This window comes from Suncus etruscus, chromosome 13, assembly GCF_024139225.1.
Source record: "Suncus etruscus isolate mSunEtr1 chromosome 13, mSunEtr1.pri.cur, whole genome shotgun sequence".
In the NCBI taxonomy this organism is placed as follows: Eukaryota; Metazoa; Chordata; class Mammalia; order Eulipotyphla; family Soricidae; genus Suncus; species Suncus etruscus.
In genome coordinates this window covers 86,009,947-86,031,303 of record NC_064860.1, presented here as the reverse complement: position 1 = coordinate 86,031,303, position 21,357 = coordinate 86,009,947, and the positions used below count along the sequence as shown (strand labels likewise).

General features: G+C 37.3%; 1 non-coding gene and 1 pseudogene across 1 annotated transcript; one reads left to right on the top strand and one right to left on the bottom strand.

Annotated features, from left to right (window-relative positions):
• Positions 1–14,914: 14,914 nt before the first annotated feature.
• Positions 14,915–15,069, top strand: LOC126026392 (uncharacterized; annotated as a pseudogene).
• Positions 15,070–18,508: 3,439 nt separating this feature from the next.
• Positions 18,509–18,669, bottom strand: LOC126026476 (U1 spliceosomal RNA). Its single transcript, XR_007501730.1, has one exon. It is a non-coding gene; the product is annotated as a U1 spliceosomal RNA (small nuclear RNA).
• Between the last annotated feature and the right edge of the window lie 2,688 nt (positions 18,670–21,357).

Genomic DNA, 21,357 nt, shown 5'->3' with positions numbered 1-21,357 from the left:
AGATGAATCACCTTAAACAAGACAAGATTTCTTTGTGCTTTAAAGAACCTAAAGGAATTAACTTTGACAATATATAGAAGAATCCCTTAGGCTAAAATGAGAGAAGTACCCCTTGTACATGAGACCAACACAGTTTGAAATCAAGAGAAGCCCAAGGAGATTCACACTTAACTACAGCGCAGGCTTAGTGAGATGCATTGTCATCAGATAGGCTGAGATCACAGATCTGATATTATACAAAGGAAGTAAAGCACTGGTGTAACAATCTACCATATACACCACCTAGCATGTTATGTTCTTCACCATTGGTGCAACAAGTCACCGAATACCACACCCAGCACGTTGTTTTCATAGAGGCTGGATTCATCCATGTTCTGCCCCCGATTTGCTATCAAAACAAATGCAAACAATAATACTAAGTACTCATAGCTGCTAATAAAAAGGTAAACCATTGAAACATTTTATCCTAAACTACTAAGATTGCACCACCTTTTGGGGAAGTAAAGGTAAAACTCTGGACTCAGAATAAAATGAAAATTTGAAGTAGCAAAACTGCCATACCAAAAAATGTAACATGACAACTTGAAAACCAAAAGGAATATGATGTCATAAGTAGAGAACAACTTTCCTGACTCCAACTAAAACTCAATCATATTGAAGGGTTTATCCTTGTGAATCTGTGTTCACATTTAAGAGGAATTGATTATTTTTAGGTAGAAGAAATGTCAGATTAAATAGATATAAAATAAATTAGGCAAGATAACCTAAGAAAATTCAGAAAAATAGTGATCTCTGAAATAAAGTAGAGGTTGAAGCTTAAATCTAAAAGTAACAGTTTCAGTGATAGAGTTTAATATGTTAGTGTGCAATGAATTTTAAGGAAGCATATTAGGCTAAATGGAAGATCAAATCAGTGAACTTGAAGACATCAGATAAAATTTATTTTTTGAAAAAATAATATAGAGAAAATTAGTTCTATATCACTCCATTAGGAAATCTAACAGAATAATGAGTAGTGAGAGGGAGTGTGTAGTCACCCACCAGAGGGCGCCCATTCAAGGGAACCTGAGTTCCCGGGACAAGCCAGAGGGAGTGTGTAGAGGTCGAGGACCAGAGCTCGTGGAGGGCACCCATTCAAGGGAACCTGAGTTCCCGGGACAGACCAGAGGGAGTCTATAGAGGTCGCCAGCCAAAGCGTGGGCAGGGCGCCCATTCAAGAGAGTTGTGAGTTCCTGGAGCAGGCCAGAGGGAGTGTGAGTTGTGAGTTCCCGGGACAGGCCAGAGGGAGTGAGTGGTGGTCGCTGACAGAGCATGTGGAAGGCGCCCATTCAAAAGAGCTGACTGAACCTGCACTATCTGGCAGGAAGTGGGTGGCGATTGACCAGGCTTTTCTGGAGGATGAGGGAAGGATCAAAACTCAGCACATCACCCAACATACTCACATAGAGCCACATCCGGAGAAGGGACTCAGCCCCACACCACAGGAGGCAAAAGCGGGCTGAAACCTGAAGGCACTGCACTCCAAGACAAGCCAATAAATGCAAAGAATGATGGGTAAACCAAGGAAAACATTAACAACAGAGGAGATGGGAAGAAATCAGAACAAGTTTCCAAGTCCACCAAAAACGCACAGACACAAGAGAGGAAGACCTAAAAGCAGCCATGAGAGTAGAATTCCAAGCCATGCTTGAAGAAATGAAAGACACACTGGCCAGAGATTACATGAAATCAATAGATGAGCAAATGAACCAAATTAAACAAGAATTGCTACAAAATATGAAAGACTCCATACAGAGTTAAAAGAAATACATAAAACTGTAGAAAGCCAGAAGAGCAGAAGAGCACAGCTCGAGAATCACATAGAACAACTCAAAGATAAACTTCAAACAAAAGACAACAAAGAGGCCAACAAAGAAATAGAAGGAAAAGCACTGGAAGTAAAAGTCCAGTATTTAATGAACAAAGACAAAAGAAACAATCTAAGAATTGTAGGTATACCAGAAGGGGAGGAAACAGGGAAAGGGGAAGAACAATTAGTCAGGGAGATAAGAGCAGAAAATTTTTCCACCCTCTGGAAAGACTCATCTGAGCAAATCCAGGAGGTGAAAAGAGTCCCCAACAAAGTAGACCCCAACAAACCAAATCCAAGACACATAGTAATTCAAAAGGCAAGAAACAAAGAGAAGGGCAACATACTTAAAGCAATAAGGGAGAAAAAAATCCTCACATACAAAGGAAGGAACATTAGAATCAAACCAGATCTCCCATAAAAAATACTTCAAGCAAGAAGACAGTGGAATGACATATTTAAATGGCTGAACGAAAGAAATTTCGACCTAGAGTCCACTATCCAGCAAAACTCATTCATATGGGAGGGAACACTAAAATCATTTTCAAATAAAAATGACCTACTCAGAGACGACTTACACAATCCAAATCCCCGATTGTAACAACAACCACGCTAAACAACACAATCGCACAACAGCCCTCTATGTCAATAATCTCCTTAAATGTTAACGAACTAAACTCTCCCATCAAAATACACATAATAGAGAACTGGATTACAAAACATAAACCAGATTTTTGCTGCCTACAAGAAACACACCTACAAGTACAAGATAGGCACAGGCTTAGAATAAAAGGATGGAAATCAATTATCCAGGTCAATGGAAATCAAAAAAAAAGAGGGGAGGGCATTCTTATATCAGACCAAATTGCATTCAACCTCAAGAAAGTGATCAGAGACAAAGAGGGTCACTACTTACTGATCAGGGGAACAGTAGACCAAGAAGTGCTAACACTTGGTTAATATCTATGCAGCTAGTGCAGAGCCAGCAAAATACAAAATACGTATGGCAACTACTTGCAAAAACAGAAACACATGAAAGAAAATGTGATAGTAGTAGGAGATCTTAATAGTCCACTATCACCACTGGACAGATCCACCAGACAGAAAAATAACAAAGAAATAAGAACCCTAAATGAAAAATTAAAAGAACTAGGGCTAATAGACCTATATAGGGAGGGCCCTACACCCCCAGAAAGCAGAGTACACATTTTTCTAAAGTCCACATGGAACCTTCTCCAGAATAGACCATGCCTTAAGATACAAATCTAACCTGCATAAAATCACGAAAGTAAGGATCATTACAAGCACCCTGTCAGATCACTATGCAACAGAGGTCAAAATTGACAGTAAAAAGAAACAATGGAGAAAAATCCAACACCTGGAGATTAAACAACATGCTGCTCAAAAACAGCTGGATCAAAGAGGTACTCAAGGAAAAAATAAAAAGATTTCTTGAGATAAACGACAATGAAGAAACAACTTGTCAAAACTTGTGGGACACAGCAAAAGCAGTAATCAGGGGGAAACACATAGCAATACAATCCTATGTCAGGAAAGAGGAAAACGACAAACTTAGCAGCTTAAAGGACCATCTTAAGGAGCTGGAACAACAGCAACAAAGAAACCCAAACACAACCAGAAAACAAGAAATAATAAAAACCAGAGCAGAAATAAACAACATAGAAACTAAGAAAACAATAGAGAAAAATCAATGAAACCAGGAGTTGTTTTTTTTTTTTTGAAAGAATAAATAAGATAGACAAATCACTGACCAGACTCACAAAAAAAAAAAAAAGAGGGGAAACACCCAAATAAGCGGGATCACAAATGAAAGGGGAGAGATTACAACAGAACCCCAAGAAATCCAACACATCATGAGGACATATTATGAACAACTATACTCAGTTAGGCTAGAGAACCCAGAACAAAGTGACAGATTCTTGGAAAAATACCAGCTTCCAAGACTAGAAAAGGAGGAGTTAGAAAGCCTAAACAGGCCAACACCATGGAGGAAATTGAAACAGTGATTAAGAAACTCCCCAAGAACAAATCGCCAGGCCCAGATGGTTTTACAGGTGAATTCTATCAAACATTCCAAGAAGAGTTACTTCCATGATCCACAGGCTCTTCCAAACCATTGAAAAGTCAGGAATCCTCCCCAATTTTTTTTATAAAGCTAATATCACTCTGATTTCCAAAGAGGGCAAAGATACCACCAAGAAGGAAAACTCCAAACCAATTTCACTAATGAACACCGCAAAAATACTCAACAAAATCTTAGCGAACCGAATCCAGCACTACATCAAAAAGATTATGCACCATGATCAAGTGGGTTTCATCCCAGTGGTGTAAGGATGGTTCAACAGATGCAAATTAATCAATATCATACACCACATCAATAATAAAAAAGACAAAAACCACATGATCATATCAATCGATGCAGAGAAGGCTTTTAAAAAAATTCAACACCCATTCATGTTGAAAGCACTAAGCAAAATAGGTCTGGAAGGAACCTTTTTCAAGATAGTAAAAGCTATCTATGAAAAGCCCACAGCCAACATTATTCTTAATAGTGAAAAACTGAAAGCATTTCCAGTAAAGTCAGGAACAAGGCAAGGATGTCCACTTTCTCCACTCTTATTCAACATAGCCTTAGAAGTCCTAGCAATAGGAATAAGGCAAGAGAAGGGAATCAAATAAATTTAATAGAGAAAGAGAAATTCAAACTATCTCTTTTTGCAGATGACATGATGATAGACATGGAAAACCCTAAAGAGTCCACAGTAAAACTCCGAGAAACAATAAACCAATACAGCAAAGTGTCTGGTTACAAAGTCAATACACAAAACACAGTAGCAATTCTCTATTTAAACAATAAAGTAGAGGAGAGAGATTAAGAATACAACTCTGGGGCTCGGAGAGATAGCACAGCGGTGTTTGCCTTGCAAGCAGCCGATCCAGGACCAAAGGTGGTTGGTTCGAATCCCGTTGTCCCATATGGTCCCCGTGCCTGCCAGGGGCTATTTCTGAGCAGACAGCCAGTAGTAACCCCTGAGCATCGCCGGGTGTGCCCCCCCCAAAAAAAAGGAATACAACTCCATTTAAAATAATATCAAAAAACATCAAGTACCTAGGAATCAACCTTACAAGGGAAGTGAAGGACTTATACCAGGAAAACTTTAAAACACTTCAGAAAGAAATTGAAGAGGATCTAGGGAAATGGAAGAACATCCCATCTCATGGGTAGGTAGAATCAACATAGTCAAAATGACTATCCTACCCAAACTTCTATATAGATTTAATGCAATCCCCATCCAAATTCAGACATCATTCTTTAAAGACTTAGACAATCAATCATAAAATTTATCTGGAACCACAAAAGACCCAGGATAGCCAAACACATACTAAAAAACAGGAAGTTGGGGGCATCTCTTTATCTAACCAGAAGCTCTACTATAAAGCCATAGTGATCAAAACAGCATGGTACTGGTACAAGGACAGAGCCTCAGACCAGTGGGTTAGAACAGAATTTCCAGACATAAGCCCTCAGATATACAGTCAACTAATATTTGACAAAAGAGACAAGAATTTGAAATGGGACAAAGAAAGTCTTTTCAACAAATGGTGTTGGTACAACTGGAAAACCATTTGTAAGAAATTGATAATTGACCCATACCTCACCCCATATAAACAAGTCAACTCAAAATAGATTAAAGACCTTGAAATCAGACCCGAATCTATAAAGCTTATTGAGGAAAAAATAGGCAGAACATTTAAAGACTATATATCAAAAGTCTTTGATGATAAAATGCCAATGGCAAAAAATTTGCATCAAACATAAACAAATGTGACTACACCAACTAAAAAAACTTCTGCACAGCAAAAGAAACACTACTTAACTCAAGAAGACAATTAACTGAACGGGAAAAAAACCTTTGCACTCAACATGTCAGATAAAGAGCTGATATCCATAATATACAAAGCACTCAGAAAGTTGAACCTCCCAAAACCAAATAAAGCCATAGAAAAATTGGGAGATGAAATGAATAGACACTTCTCTGATGAAGAATGAAAGATGGCCAACAAATACTTGAAAACATGCTCAGCTTCACTCATCATTAGGGAAATCCAAATCAAGACAACAATGAGGTACCACCTTACACCAGTGAGGATGGTTCACATCAAAAATAATGGGAACAATCTCTGTTGGCGGGGATGTGGTATGAAAGGCACTCTCATCCACTGCTAGTGGAAATGCCCCCTAGTCCAACACCTATGGATAACAGTCTGGAGAGTGCTCAAAGAACTCAGAATTGAGTTGCCTTTTGACCCAGCAATTGCTCTCTTACTTATCTACCCCCAAGTTGGAAGGACATTCATCCCAAAGTATGTGTGCACCCCACTATTTATCTCAGCACTCAGTATAATTAGCCAGGTCTTGGAACCAACCTCGATGTCCAACAACAGATGAATGGATCATTAAGATGTGGTATCTATACACAATGGAATACTACATGGCAGTCAGAAATGATACAATCATGGACTTTGCAGCAACCTGGATGGACCTAGAACATATTATGTTAAACGAAGTAAGTCAGAAGATGAAAGATAAACATAGAATGATAACACTATTCTAAAGCACCTAGAACATACACCTTATATACAACTAATACTCAACAATCAACTAACAGGGTTTAACAGGGTAGAAACTCCAAACACTGTAACAGTCAACATATGCTGGGGAGCAGTGCCCAAAACACATGGAAGAGGAACAAAACAAACTCTTGACTATACATTATACCACAAAGAAACCAGCAACAGCAGAAACAGCAGCATAGAGAGAACAGGTATGTAATCAGCCTTCTACTACAAAGGTCCACAATAATCCCTTAGGGATCTTATACAGGACCACAGGTAAAGAATACCATGGGAAATTACTGAATTCAAAGGAAGCATTTCATAACAATGTGTTTTAATGCCTTAATCTTACTATATTTAAAATAACCTCTCAGCTTTTCTGTCCACAGGCATTCTTGGATACAAAGGGTGGCCAAATTAAGATGGCATCTCGGGGCTCAAACACACGAGATACCATACCCAGCCTGCACTATGAGAATGCCCCGAGAAAACTCTTTAACATACTCTTTATCTATAGGTTATACCTTCTTTTAGGACCTGAAACATGTGACCAGCCAGACCACCGAAGCAGCAACTGTGATCTACAGATTTATACTACAGGCCATACTCATCAAACACATTCAAGCAAACTAGTATTTCCTTGCTCTTTTCTCCTCTCTTTTCACTACTTTCTTTTTTTCCTCTCTTTTCTTTTTAATTTATTTTCTCTTTTCTTCTCTCTTGCCCCTTCCATATACTTTTCCCTTTCCCCCCTTTGGAAATCTGACTATCCCTTCACCCCTCAATCCCACCCAGATTTCCCACCTCATTAAAACTCTTCATCCTCAATTCTTAATCCATTAGGCATCAAGACTGACCTCCTACCCCAACAAACCAATACCCAGCACTCAAGTGAAAAGACAACCAATCAAACCCACACCTCGTCCCCTGTAAGAAAAGGCAACCAACTCCCTTGCTGACTCATGCTGCATGGTCCTCCTTACCAACCCTTCCTAACTTGGACTATTACTTGAAACCAGACTTAGAGCTAAAAGTATCCCCAATGCAAGAATTCCTTCCAAGACCTCCCTGCTGCAAAGCTTTTGCCATTCTCAAGAGGGTCAGGCTGTGTGATGAAAAGGCGCCCAGGAACCCACACACCACAAGAAAAAGACAATGGGGGGGCCGGGTAGGTGGCGCTGGAGGTAAGGTGTCTGCCTTGCAAGCGCTAGCCAAGGAAGGACCGTGGTTCGATCCCCCGGCGTCCCATATAGTCCCCCCCAAGCCAGGGGCGATTTCTGAGCACATAGCCAGGAGTAACCCCTGAGCGTCAACCGGGTGTGGCCCAAAAACCAAAAAAAAAAAAAAAAAAAAAAAAAGAAAAAGACAATGGGGAAACCTATACTTTCATCATAAGGATAGACCTGTATTACACTACCTCTTTACCTGCTTTTCCCCTAATGTAAAGTAGTCTCTTGCATCACTTTGCTCCTTTAATTACTTTCTTACCTCATTTTTTAAAATCTTTTTTCTTTTTATATGTATACGTGAGCACATATATTTTTATATCTACTTTTATCTTTTTGGGGGTGTGTGGCCTAGTTTTGTTTTCTTCTCTTTCCACCCTAAAATGCACTGGCAATATAATGTAGCACCATTTCTCCCTGCAAAGTCACACTAAAAAAGGGGGAAATCTTAAGTATAAAAACGAGCTCTTATCTACAACGGATAAAAACTCATACTTGTTTACAATACAGGGGCATCTCCCACCTTGAAAATATGTCACATGGACCCAACTTAGACCCCAGGTGCTTAGACACCAACCGTCCAGCCTTGAATTCTGGATCACAGATATAGAAATGACACAGTTCTTCACAACATCAACAAGAAACAAATTCCATTCAGGACATCCTTAATACTGCTTGGACACCAACAAGTGCCAGCTCTAATATGATATCCTGACAACGAGGAAACTGGGAACAACTTGACCTAAGAGCAGGTTATCCTACCTCACCAGCTAACGACAAGACAAACTCAGAAAACTTGTCACCCTTTGATCTGTCCAAATGCCAAGATGGCGATTTACAGATGACTGGCTGATAGAACCATGACCTGACTGTATGTATCCTGGGACCAATAAAACAGACCTAATCTAGGAATTGAGCTATGACCTGCACAACAACCATGACCTCTAGTTCCAGAGGTCTGTCTGAGACAATTTGCAACGGAATGGGTATTCTGGAAACATAACAAAGGACGCTATTCCAGGCCCCACCCTAGGATCAGAGCAAAGACCAAGGCCACCAACCACAGAAGGATTAAAATGACAGGGAGGGAAGAGAACTTCTAGAACCACAAAGAAAGACTTCATGATAAGTTCCAATACCTGACCTGTGCAGACACCGAGATCTCTAGATATAGAGGTCTGATTTTATCACCCAGGATGGGGCAGAAGTCTTCCATACACCACAAAAGCACCAAGGGGAGAGTAAATGAACCTGAAAGGAGTCTATAGTTAATCCCATGACAATATACTTCAAGGACGGAGAAACCCTGTATCTCTTAGGCTGAGGGAATTCCTTTTCGAATGACCCCATTATTGTGCCTTTTGCAGGAGGGAAGAAAAAAGAAAAAAAAGGCAAAAAAGTACAAAACAAGTTTCTTTTTTAGTGATTTATCTAGTTTTTGTCGATTTCTTTGTTTTGGTGTGGTTATTGAAGTTGCTATCTCCATTTATATTTTTTTTTCTTTTCTTTTCTTCCTTTATGTGCTCTGCCATTTTTTTAATCTCAAAACCATGGCCTTTTTGTGTTGCTTATCTTTATTGTTCGAGTGCTCACTGGATATTTCACTTGAGACTTCTTTTTGTACTGTTGTGGTGTTTCACCCTCCTTTTCCCCTTCTTCTCAAACCTAGGATAAGAGTCTCCAGAAGGACTCCACCCATTTTTGGCATATTTAATTTTTCCCCCAGTTTAGTACCTTTCTCTTCTTCAAATAAAACCACGTAACTTGAACTATCTAGTCCCGCCTCCCAATTAGAGGGGGAAATAAAGGAGGTACCAAGACCAAACAGGTGTAGGACCTCTATGTAGTAAGCTAGGCACAGAGGGGACCATTTATTCTAGCAACCCCAGGGGTGAGAAAGGAGGATATGGGAGGTAGGATGGGAGCAGAGGTGGAGGAGGACAATTCGGTGATGGGAACTCCCCTGTTTTTATGTTAATATGTACCTAAAATACTACCGTCAATGATATGTAAACCACCATGATAAAATAAATATTATATTAAAAAACAAAACAAAACAAACAAACAAACAAAGAATAATGAGTAGTACCCAAAAGGAAAAGAAAGACAAGGTAGCAAAAAACAAAAAAAATTAAAGTTCTATTAGCATAAAATGCCTCAAGTCTGGATAGGAAACTAAATTATAAATTTTTGTAACAGAACATCAAACTATTTCAAATATTGGATGATAGGGATCAGAGAAACTGCACAGGAGGGAAAGTACTTGCCTTGTTAATGTCCAGCCTGGTTCAAAACCCCAGCATGGCTCATGGTCTCTAAACCATTGATAGTGATTCCTAAGTGCAGAGACAGGAGAAAACCCTGAGCAGTGCCATTAGTGGTTCAAAAAACAAAAGCAGCTACAGTACAGTGATTGGATTATTTTTAAATAATGCAAAGATACACCAAAACACACAGCAGTAAGCTATCTGGAATTCAAGGCAAAGCAATATTTATGACAGCTAAGGAAATAATATTTATAAAAAGTACTCTTACCTGTCTTTCATTAGACTCCTCAGCAGAAACCCTTACAAGCCAGTTAAGGATGCAATGACTTATTTAATATACTCAAATGAAAACAATTGAAAAGAATGCCAGATCCTGAAACCCTATTATTTTGATAAAAAAGGAGGGGAAAAAACCTTCAGAGATAATTTAAAAAAAATTTAGAACACAAGACCTCTCTTGCAAAAAAAAAAAAAAAGCTGAAAGAATTTTTTTAATTTGCTCAAAAATTGATAAAGGAAATAAATAGAATCAAAACACTGAAGGAAATAACATTAAGAAACTTCCATGTATCATTAATTATTCTTAATATAATTGTACTTAACTCAGCAATCAAAGGACAAAGTTATAAGATAAATAAAAATGTTATATCCAACCATATGATTGCTGGTCACAAGAAAATTTATTTTAGCTATCAAGATCAAGAGTTAAAAAGAGTTAAACAGTGATTTTATACCAATATCAGTCATAAATAGCAGAAAATGTTATAATAAAAGTAGAATATATTTATATCAAATAAAAATAGATTTGCAGTTTAAAAAAGTGATAGCAAGTGAGGTCCTGATAGCCATTAAATGGACTAAAATATTTGAGTAGCATAAAGTTGATCCTGGTTTGACAGCCAGCACTGCATATTTTCCCCCAAGTTCTGCTAGAAGTCACTAACCTGATCACAGTAAAGAATAGACCCCAGAGAACCACCAGATATCTCCTAAAATCTATTTACCCTACCAAAAACAATGGTAGATATTGATAAGTAAACAATAATTTTCAAATATTTTCCTGATTTTATACTCTTTTTTCTTTTATTTTCTTTTCCTTTTTGTTTATTTTTTTGATATCATTTTGCTGTCACTTCCCTAGAAACAAATGTATTATGATAAACTATGCTATACATGGCCCTTAAGTTATTTATGTTTAAATATATTTATAGAAAGATAAATTCTTAGAGTCAAAGCTAAACAAGGAGGAAGTAGAAAGCTGAATCAGGCATCGTAAGTTCATTAGTAAGGAAATAAAAAAAACTAATTAAAATAAGAATCAAGAACAAATTCTGGTTCAGACATTCACTAGTGAATTTTATCAAACCTTTAGCAAAAATTTACTACCTTTACTCATTAAGCTTGTCCAAAACATCAAAGACACAAAAATCCTTCCTAATCCCTTCTATGAAATTAATATTACACTAATACCCATAGCAGGAGACATTTTCAGAAAGAAAAATTTCAGACTAGTCTTGATGAATTAATCGATGCCAAAATCATAAAAAAAAAACTTAACTAACCAAATCTTACACATAAAAAAAAAATCATACATTTAAACCAATGTATCCCCACAATGGTTCAACATATGCAGATCAATTAAAATACATTCATCAATTAACATAATTACCACATTCATGAAAAAGAAAGACAAGAACCAGTTGATCATACAAATCAATACAAAAAATATTGCAAGAGCCAATATCCATTCATGATATAAACTCTCAACAAAATAGGGATAGAAGGAATTTTCTTCAAGCTAGTAACAAACACATAGCCAGTATCATTCTTAATGTTGAAAAACTTTAACCATTTTCTCTGAGATAAGGTACTAGGTAAGGGTGTCCCATGTTGCCATTTTTAACTAATATAGTAATAGAAGTTCTGGCTACAGCAACCAGAGAAGAAAAACAAATCAAAGGGATCCACATAGGAAAAGAAGCCATATAATCTCTATTTGCGGTTGATATTTTGCATACAGATCCTAAGGAGTGCACAAAAAAAGATCTAGATACAATAAATCACTACAACAAAATAGCCAGTTTTAAAGCCAATACACCAAAATCTATTGAATTCTAATATGCAATAAATGAATGAGATAGTCACAGTCACCATCCATGTCTGCACTTAGTTAGTTCCATAGATTCACTTTATTCTCAAAGGATATGTAAATTATTTGTGAAAACACATGAATACATCAACCTCTTAGCTGTAAACAGCAATCTCAGGAGGAAAGACGGGCCAGATCCCAACCATGCCAAAGCCACACCAGCTACACACCACTCATAATTGCTGTTCACGAATGGTTTAGTTTCACTGCTTGACCACCAATCTCTGTAGAGTTGCCTAATGGCCAAAATTCCAGGTTTACCAATATTTGGGCTGATGACCATGTCTTTGTCAAATTGAGTGTCGGAATCCCACTCCCACCATCTTATACTTTTAAAAGGCAAAAATCATGCTTCACAAATGTTGAATTATAAACCACAGATCTTGACATTACTGGACCTGTGACAACTCCAAATCTTTCAATATTGTCATCCCAGTAGGAACATACCAATTTAGATGTCAATGTAGAATCAAAGCCACCTTATATTCAGAAACAAAACAAATAAAAGAAAGATCAAGCAGTGACAAATAAATTACTAAACCTTATGACAATGGCTTAATAGCCTCATCGTGAGATGCTCATCATCACTTATCATTAGGGAATCCCATATCCAGACAATAATGAGATATCCTCTCAGATCAGCGAAAATGACACATATAAAAAAATAGATGGAACAATCTGTACTGGCAGGATGTGAAGAAAATGTTACTCTCATTCAGTGTTGGGAATGTTGTTTGATTCAATGTACAGAACAGTATGCAGAGTTCTCAGTAAATTTAGGATTGAGCTGCTGAGTATTTAAAAGATTTAAAAGAGATCATTCAGAAGGACATATGTACACTATTAGTTTTTAGCTTAATTAGCTAAGATATGAAATTAACATTGTTGTTCAATGAAAGATAAATGGATTATGAAGATATGCAACATATACACAATAAACTAATGAAATCATGGAATTTGCTGCAACCTTCTTGGAACTGGAACATATGTTGAGCGAATGAGCCTGAAGAAGAAAGACAGAGGATGATCTAATTTATCTCTAGTATATAAAATATTTGTATTAGGAAATAAAATGTAGTATGGGTGATGCAATGCCTAGATCATCCTTGACCCTAGAGTCTATGGAGAAAAAGGACAAAGAAAAAATAATTGAGGTAGGAAGGAAAAAGATGAGAGGGAACGTGAGTCTGGCCATACTAGGGAGCTGAGAGAGTGGTATAGCTATATCTCCAAATTACAAACTCAACAATTCTGAAAGTATGAAATTTAAGCTAAAACCACCAAACTCTGTTGTTTTTTTTTTTATTGTGACGAGTGTGATTTAAAATTCTTTCACAGTTGTGTTTAAGGTACATATTGACAGTGAATTAGGACCATTCCCATCATCAATGTTGTCCTCCCTCTGCCCTTGTTCCCAGCATGTATTCCATGCCTCCCCCGTTAACCCCCTGAACTGCTAGTATAACAGGTCCCCTTTGTATATAACTTGTTGTAGATCTTGATTCTGTTGATACTGACTTTGAGTTTGGTATTTAGGCCTGATCATTTTTGATTTTCACTCAATGATCATTCACTTTTCCCCCCCTCAATTTATGAGGCAGAACAAGATGATTCAAGTTCTAAGGCTCTGTTGGAGGGAAAAAAAAGAAAAGAAAAGAAAGCTGGGATGGGTCCGTCTAAGTTACAGGGATCTCAAACTCGCGGCCCTCCGACTGCAAACGGCCCTCCGTACAACATTTTGTGGCTCTGCCCTAGAGGAATATTTTTTTCTTTTGTTTTGTTTTAGTTGTTTGGGTCATACCCCCCAATGTTCAAGGCTTACTACTGACTTTGCACTCAAAGATCACCCCGACTTTGCCTCCTGCAGCCCGCAGGTAAATTGAGTTTGAGACCCCTGACAATATCAATTTTAAAGAAGAATGGGAAAAGAAAAATAAATAAATAAAACAGGCAATGACAAAACACACAATAAACAACTGCTAAACAACAACAAGAAAGGAATAAATAAAAAGAAGAAGAAAAAAGGAAAGGAGGACTGGTGTGGCAAGATTTTGTGCTTTTTGTTTTTTGTCTTTTTGGTTTTGGGTTTTGGGGAGTTGTTTATTTGTTTGTTTTGCATAAGCACAGTAAGTATTGTGGAAATTAGAAAGGGAATTTCCTTGGTCTAAGAGATACACTACAGGATTTCTCTACCCTTGAATCATGCTGTCATGGGAAAAACTACAGACTTCAGACATGCTCTTTATTGAACTTCAAGGTCTTTTTATGGTGCCAGGAAACTTTCCGCTCAGTTGTGGATAGCATCAGGCCTCTGTAGCTAGAGATCTTGGTATTTGCGTATAGGATGAAGGCTAGGATAGAGTCCTTCTTTACGGTTCTAGAAGTTGTATTCCATCATTGTTGTTATAATCAGTCTTCTGTAATTAGTGATCTTGGTTTTTGCACAGATCCTCAGACAAAGCTTTGGACAGTCTTTCCTTATGGTTCCAGATGTTCTGCTCAGTTGTGGTTGTCAAAGTCAGACCTCTGGAGTTAGAGATCTTGGTTTTTATACAAATTCTAGGCTGAAGCATAGGCTAGGGTCTTTCTTATTGGTCCCAGAATAAGTTCTGTTCGGTCGCGGTTGTCAAAGTCGGTCTTCTGTAATGAGTGATCTTTGAAACAACCAAACATTAAAGGAGGGAGTGGGTGAAGATTGGTTGAGGGATAGGAGATGACGGAACATGGAGGCACTGCTAATGTGATTTGACACTGTGGTGGAATTTGGTGTTAAAAATCTTTTATAATACTTACCTGGCAGGGGACATACCCTGATCACGAAAGTGGTTTCCCCAGGGCGAGGCTTATCCATTGCACTCGGATGTCCTGATCCCTGTGATTTCCCCAAATGTGGGAAACTCGATTGGATAATTTGTGGTAGTGGGGGACTGCTCTCCCCTAAAAGAAAAAAAAATCTTTTATGTCTAAAACTAAACTATAAAAAAATTGTAATTTAATGAAATAAAATTAGGAATCACATTGTGTGCATTTGGCAAGATACATTCTATTTCACAAAAATATATTCAATAAGAGGTGCACCTTCCTGTCATGTCAAATTTCTAATCTCTGGTTCTGATTTCTATGGCAAAAATTTTTATTTGTTTCCTCCAAGGAATGTTTTAAACATATCCACAAACATTTGTGTATAAATATGCTACAAATCCTCTTATTTGTTCCAACAAAATCTGACAATATGTGTTAGAAAACATTCTATATATACACAAACGTGTACTTTTTACTTTTCGTGCCTTAGTAAGATAATTAGTACTATGGTATCCATACTATAGAAAGTACAAAAGTTTGTTTTACTTCGTTGTTTTTGTTGTTGTCATTGTTCTGTTTTGTTTCATCTTTGTTTTGTGGCCATACCTGGTGGCAAACAGGGGTTACTCCTGGCTCTGCACTTAGAAGTCGCTCCTGGCAGACTCGAGGCACGATATGGGATGCTGGGATTCAAACCAGGGTTCATCCTGTGTTGACCGTGTGCAACACAAACACCTTAGAGCTGTGCTATCGCCCAGTGCCTTCATTTCACTTGTTTTATATTAATAGGAATTTTGACTGTCTCTAGACTTTTGCTGTTATAGCTAATATAGCAATATATCACATATCTATCTTTGTATTCCCTGAACAAATATTTGAGTAGACACAACAATTTTTGATCTATGTTTTTAAATTGCTTCCAAAGAGGAAGAACCTACTTACATTTTCCATCAAAGGTATATAAGATTGTATGACTGAAATTCAATCATGAACACTTGTTTAGCCACAGCGATTCCATGTAAGAAATTTACTAAAATAAAAAATAAGTCATCAGAGAAGATTGCCATCCTTAAACAATGTTTCTCTGGGAAGACTGGTTGGATACCATCTTCTTTTTCTTTTCTGGAAACATTCCCTCTCTGGCAAACTCTGTTTCACCCTTCAATCTGGAGACTTGCTTACCCATTAAGTGGGCTCTTCATCGGAGATGTTCTCATGTCATCCCGTGTACCACCCACACTTGCTGATTCAAATCTCAGCCCTATTTCTCCTCCTTCACTACAGACATTCCTTTTGCCCCTATAAACTACTGAAAGTTCATTTATTTGCTATTTATGAAGTAAATATGTGAAGCATGAACTAAAACATCTGGCAGCATCTTACCTAGAATATCAGTGACTGTGCTGCAATTATTCTCATTAGGAACTGTATGTTTCCCTGAAGAAACATTCCAATGTACATTACAAAATATCTTTGCAGAAAATTAAACTTAAGCACGAGTACCTATACCCTAAGCTGTCTGGATATGAATCAAAAGCAGCATTACCAAGACACCTATTTGTGTAAATGTTTAATCAAAAGCAAAGCACAACAACATTGATTTTTAGTTTCTTGCAAAATAAGAGAAACTATTTGGTCAAAAGCATGTCTAATTTTTCTCAAGTGGGCTTTTTAATCAGTGATAACATGGTTGAACATTTTTAGAGCACTTTGAGTTTGGGAAAATTTTTATATATTATTTTCAAAATTGTATTTCAAAAAATACTTGAAAAATAGACAAATTGCCTTTGGTATTTTCTTTTTGCACATAAAAGTTTTATAAGCTAGAAAACAAGAATTATCTTTCTCTGGGTAACTCAATATTACTAAAGAACTATAATATTACTTCAGCAGTTGACCCCATTTTTTGCTAGATATTTAGAAACAGGTGAAAAGACTAGGGCAACAACTATCCTACCCTATTGTGAACAAGAAAAAACATTTAAAATAATGAAGTTACTTTTAAAAGATTATCATTACTGCAAATTTCAGTAGAAGGGAGTTATAAAAGCATGCTTAGTTCTATTAAATTTTAAAAAAGGTTAAGAATGGGATTGTAACTAATTGGTCTCCACTATTCTGCAAAACAAACAGAATCATGTTGAAACTGAACCAAAAATACAGATTCTGTAAAATGATTAGCAATGGAAAAGTAACTATTACAAAAGTTGATCGTTTTGTATTCTAAAGTAGCTTAATACTATTATGAGTTCTTCTGCTATTTAATTTTTTTAATTTTATTTTAGACACCAGGACTTGCAGGTTTTTTTTTTTTTTTTTACTAATAGGTCTTTATGCTTTAAAAGACCCAACACCACACCCTCCATCAGCATCTTCTTTCTCCCCTATTTTCTCAGGTCCTCACATCCCAACCCCATCCCTCATCTCCCTGCCAAGGTAAGCTCATCTTTATAAACTAGTTGTGAAAATCTGTTCCTTGGCTAATTATTATTCCCTTCTTATTTTTTTTTTATCTCCCACATATGAGAGAGTTCATTCTGTGCCTGGCTATCTCCTTCTAGCTAACTTCGCTCAGCATGAGACCCTTTAGTCTAGATCCATCCTCACACAGATTAACAATGTACATAATTTTTGTCTTTTCTCTTTCAGATAGCTATTTTTTAATATAGACAAAAATCTATGGTGGGGTGGATGTTGTTTTAATATAAATAAGAAGTCTAAAGTCCTAGTGTCTGGGTGAGGCCTTTCTCTGCATGATGCCTTTCTTGGCATGCCCACCCCTTTGGTGGGCAGGTCTGGTAAAGGGTCGTAGCAGCGAAATAATTTCACAGGCAGTCAGTTGAAGTTTTAGAAGTCAGCCAGCTTTATTTCAAGGCCCCATCCACCCTGTGCATTTCCCCTCATGGCTTTTATGCTAAACTTTTCAAGCAGTCTCTCTCTCTGCTGCTTGTCCTTTGGCTATCTTTCTTTTTCTCTCTGGATCGACTGTCTCCCGTGTGCATTTCCCCTCACGGCTTTTATGCTAAACTTTTCAAGAAGTCTCTCTTTCTCTGCTGCTTGTCCTTTGGCTATCTTTCTTTTTCTCTCTGGATCTGACTGTCTCCCTTTCTGCTGTTCTCTATCTTCCTTGCTGCCTTTTTTCCTTATGCTCCCCTAGGCAACACTTTTTATATTTATTCCAAACTGCAGGCCCCACCCAGGTGTGGGTTGGTCTGACCATCTAATTGGGATAAACAGGAAGTTGAGGGAGGGGATACCCACAGTTGGGCATCATCAGTGGTTCTGGGATTACTCTTGTGCTCAGGAGTCATTCTTGGTGGTACCTGGGGAAACATATGTATGGGAATCTGGAGATTGATTAAACCCAAGCTGGTAGCATGCAAGCAAATGCATAGATATATATAATATATACATATATGAATGTATATAATACATAATATATTATGTATATATTTACATATATAAATATATATTTAAAATATTTGTAATAAAATTTATATACTATATTTTATATGTTTTATATAAAAATTTAAAATTATTTTAAAATATTCATTTTTAATAATTTTAAATTATATTTTAGGGGAAAGTGAATGCAGCCCCTTACCACCACAAATTATGCAGTCGAGCTGTCCACATTTGGAGAAAATGCAGGGTTCGGCATATCCAGAGTGCAATGAATAAGCCTCATCCTGGAAACTCACCTTCATGATAATGGTATCTCCTCTGCCAAGGAAGTGTACTACATATATTTTGAAGGCGAAGAAAAAAATGCATTGCATCCTGCCATTTCTCAGCAAAGAATAGTTAATTGCTTGATACAGTAAAAAGTTAATAACAGGAAATGGGAATAAATATCTTCACAAGCTGAATGAAAATACATCTGCTCCATTTGTGAAATTCCTATATGTAACACAGAAGTACTTGTGGCCATCAAGCTAATCATCCCGAAGAGGCTATAAGCTTACCATGTTAAGGATATTGCAAAATTAGCCTGAATACACTTTGCTTTCCTATTAATGGCATGTAAGGACACTTATGCTCCCATGAACACTTAAGTACCTCGAGAAAACTAACATCCTTGCTTTCTTATTTAAGGTCTGCAAACCCTTCAGTCTGTCATTTATCAATTCTTGAATTTTAACTCACTCAGAGTTTAAGATAACAAGACCACTGTGTGTGTGTGTTTGTGTGTGTGTGTGTGTGTGTGTGTGTGTGTGTGTGTGTTTGAGAGTACCACTATCATTCTACCTCAAAATCTTAGGTATATTGAGGCATTACATTCTTGATTAAAATTGGCTTATATCCCAATAAGATTCAACTTGCAAGTTACTCAGGAAGTATCCAGCCTTTTTGAAAAACATTACAGATAAGATGCTAAATCACGGGGCCGGTGAGGTGGCGCTAGAGGTAAGGTGCCTGCCTTGCAAGCGCTAGCCAAGGAAAGACCGCGATTCAATCCATGGCGTCCCATATGGTCCCCCCAAGCCAGGGGCAATTTCTGAGTGCTTAGCCAGGAGTAACCCCTGAGCATCAAACGGGTGTGCCCCCCCCCAAAAAAAGATGCTAAATCACAAATAAACTAAGTAGTACACAGGCTCTCCTTAACTTTTTAGACTTTAAATTCTAGCATCCTAATTTTATATTTCTTGCCCAAATTCACTCACCTAGAAAGGAATATGTTGAGTGTGAAAACCCACAGAAGAGTTCAAAAGGGCTTAAATTAATTGGGTGGGTCCAGGTACACTAAAAAATAGTGTTGGTGTATTCCTTATATTTTTTTTTACAAAGATCAGTGAGCAAAACTCTCATTATTTATAGGCTTTCTTTACTGGCTTTACTAGTGTTCTTTGGCATATAAGTCCATTTTATGCAAGTTTTTAAAAGAAGTTCTCATCTCAGTGGGAAGAAAAATTTCCAAAAAGGTTTTGCTTTTAATATTGTGCACTCATAACTCTATGTTGTGGCTTTATACTACTGCTTTATAAATTGCCTTATTATATTAAGATATAAGATAAATGTTATATGCTTGCTTGTTGGATATACAGATATCTAGGAAATAAATATGCTTTGCTAGATAGACGTTATTCTGAAGAGACTGGCTGTAAAGGTGATTTAGGGACCCTTAATTAATAATTACCAGAACTCAGGAACCCTAGGACATTACCTATTTGGAGGGGATCCTCTACTCTTTTATTTGCACCTGCATTAGCTATTCCAGATCCCTTTGATATATAAAGGCCTACCTACGCTAGATTAGCATAGATAGGCAACTGTATGTAAATATTTGTCCTCTTCTAGTGTTTACTGAGTCTAAAAATTAAATACTGTAGGTGAAGAACATTCAGGGTCCTCAACCCACAAGACTGTGATTCCCCTAAGCCCATGCTTTTCTCTCTTATGTCTGTCTTATTTTCTTTCTTTTATTTTGGGGGGGGGTAAACCTGGTGATTCTCAGGGGTTACTCCTGACTATGTGCTCAGAAATCGTTCCTGGTTTGGGGGAACATTATGGGATGCTGGGGATCAAACCGAGGTCCATCCTGGATGAGCCGCATGCAAGTTAAATGCCCTACTGTTGTGCTATACTCTGGCCCCTGTCTTATTTTCTTAATCTTCACTGAGCCACTGCTGCAGATCCATTCACATGGGGCTGGTCCCCTGTAATTGCTGGAATCAAAGTAATGATTTTTGTCTATATACAAAATGTGATCTGTCTAGAACCATTTATTATGTATCAAGGGTAGATTTAATTTTCATACAGGTGTTTTTTTTCTAATTTAAATCTATGTGGGCAGGTCCTCATCACAATGACAATGAAAGAGGCTCCTGAATTTCCCTTATCCCATAGACATTTAATGAATACAGGAGAATCAAATCTCTCAGAAATAAATCTATATATTAATGGCTGAATCATACACAGTGAGCAACTAAAAAACAAAACAAAACACTATACCTCAATGAATTGGAAACAGTAAGATACACTGTTCCCATAAATATCAATTCAATACCATAACATCTGGAGGGAACCCAATTCTGGTGTGACTAAAATAAAGAAATATGATTTTTATAAAAATTATTTGTTAGAGTTACCATGAATAATAATCCAGAGCACCAAATTAACATCTTTTGTACTTCTTGTTTTGGGGCCATGCCTGGCTATCCTTAGGTCAACTCTTTGATCTCTACTCTGACTTTACTAATGAAAGGATTGGGGTAATAAATATTAGGGTGGCCTAAACAAGAATGTGAGTCATCTGGGTGCAAAGGAATCACCCCACTTGCTGTGTTATCCTTCCAGCCCCATTTAAGAAAAGAATTAACATTGCTGAATGTCAGAAATGCAAGAAGATTTTGAAGTCAATGTTAAAGTCTGGAACTCAGGATCTGCCATCCAAAAGACTACCAGGGAGACAGGCAGTAATGTAAA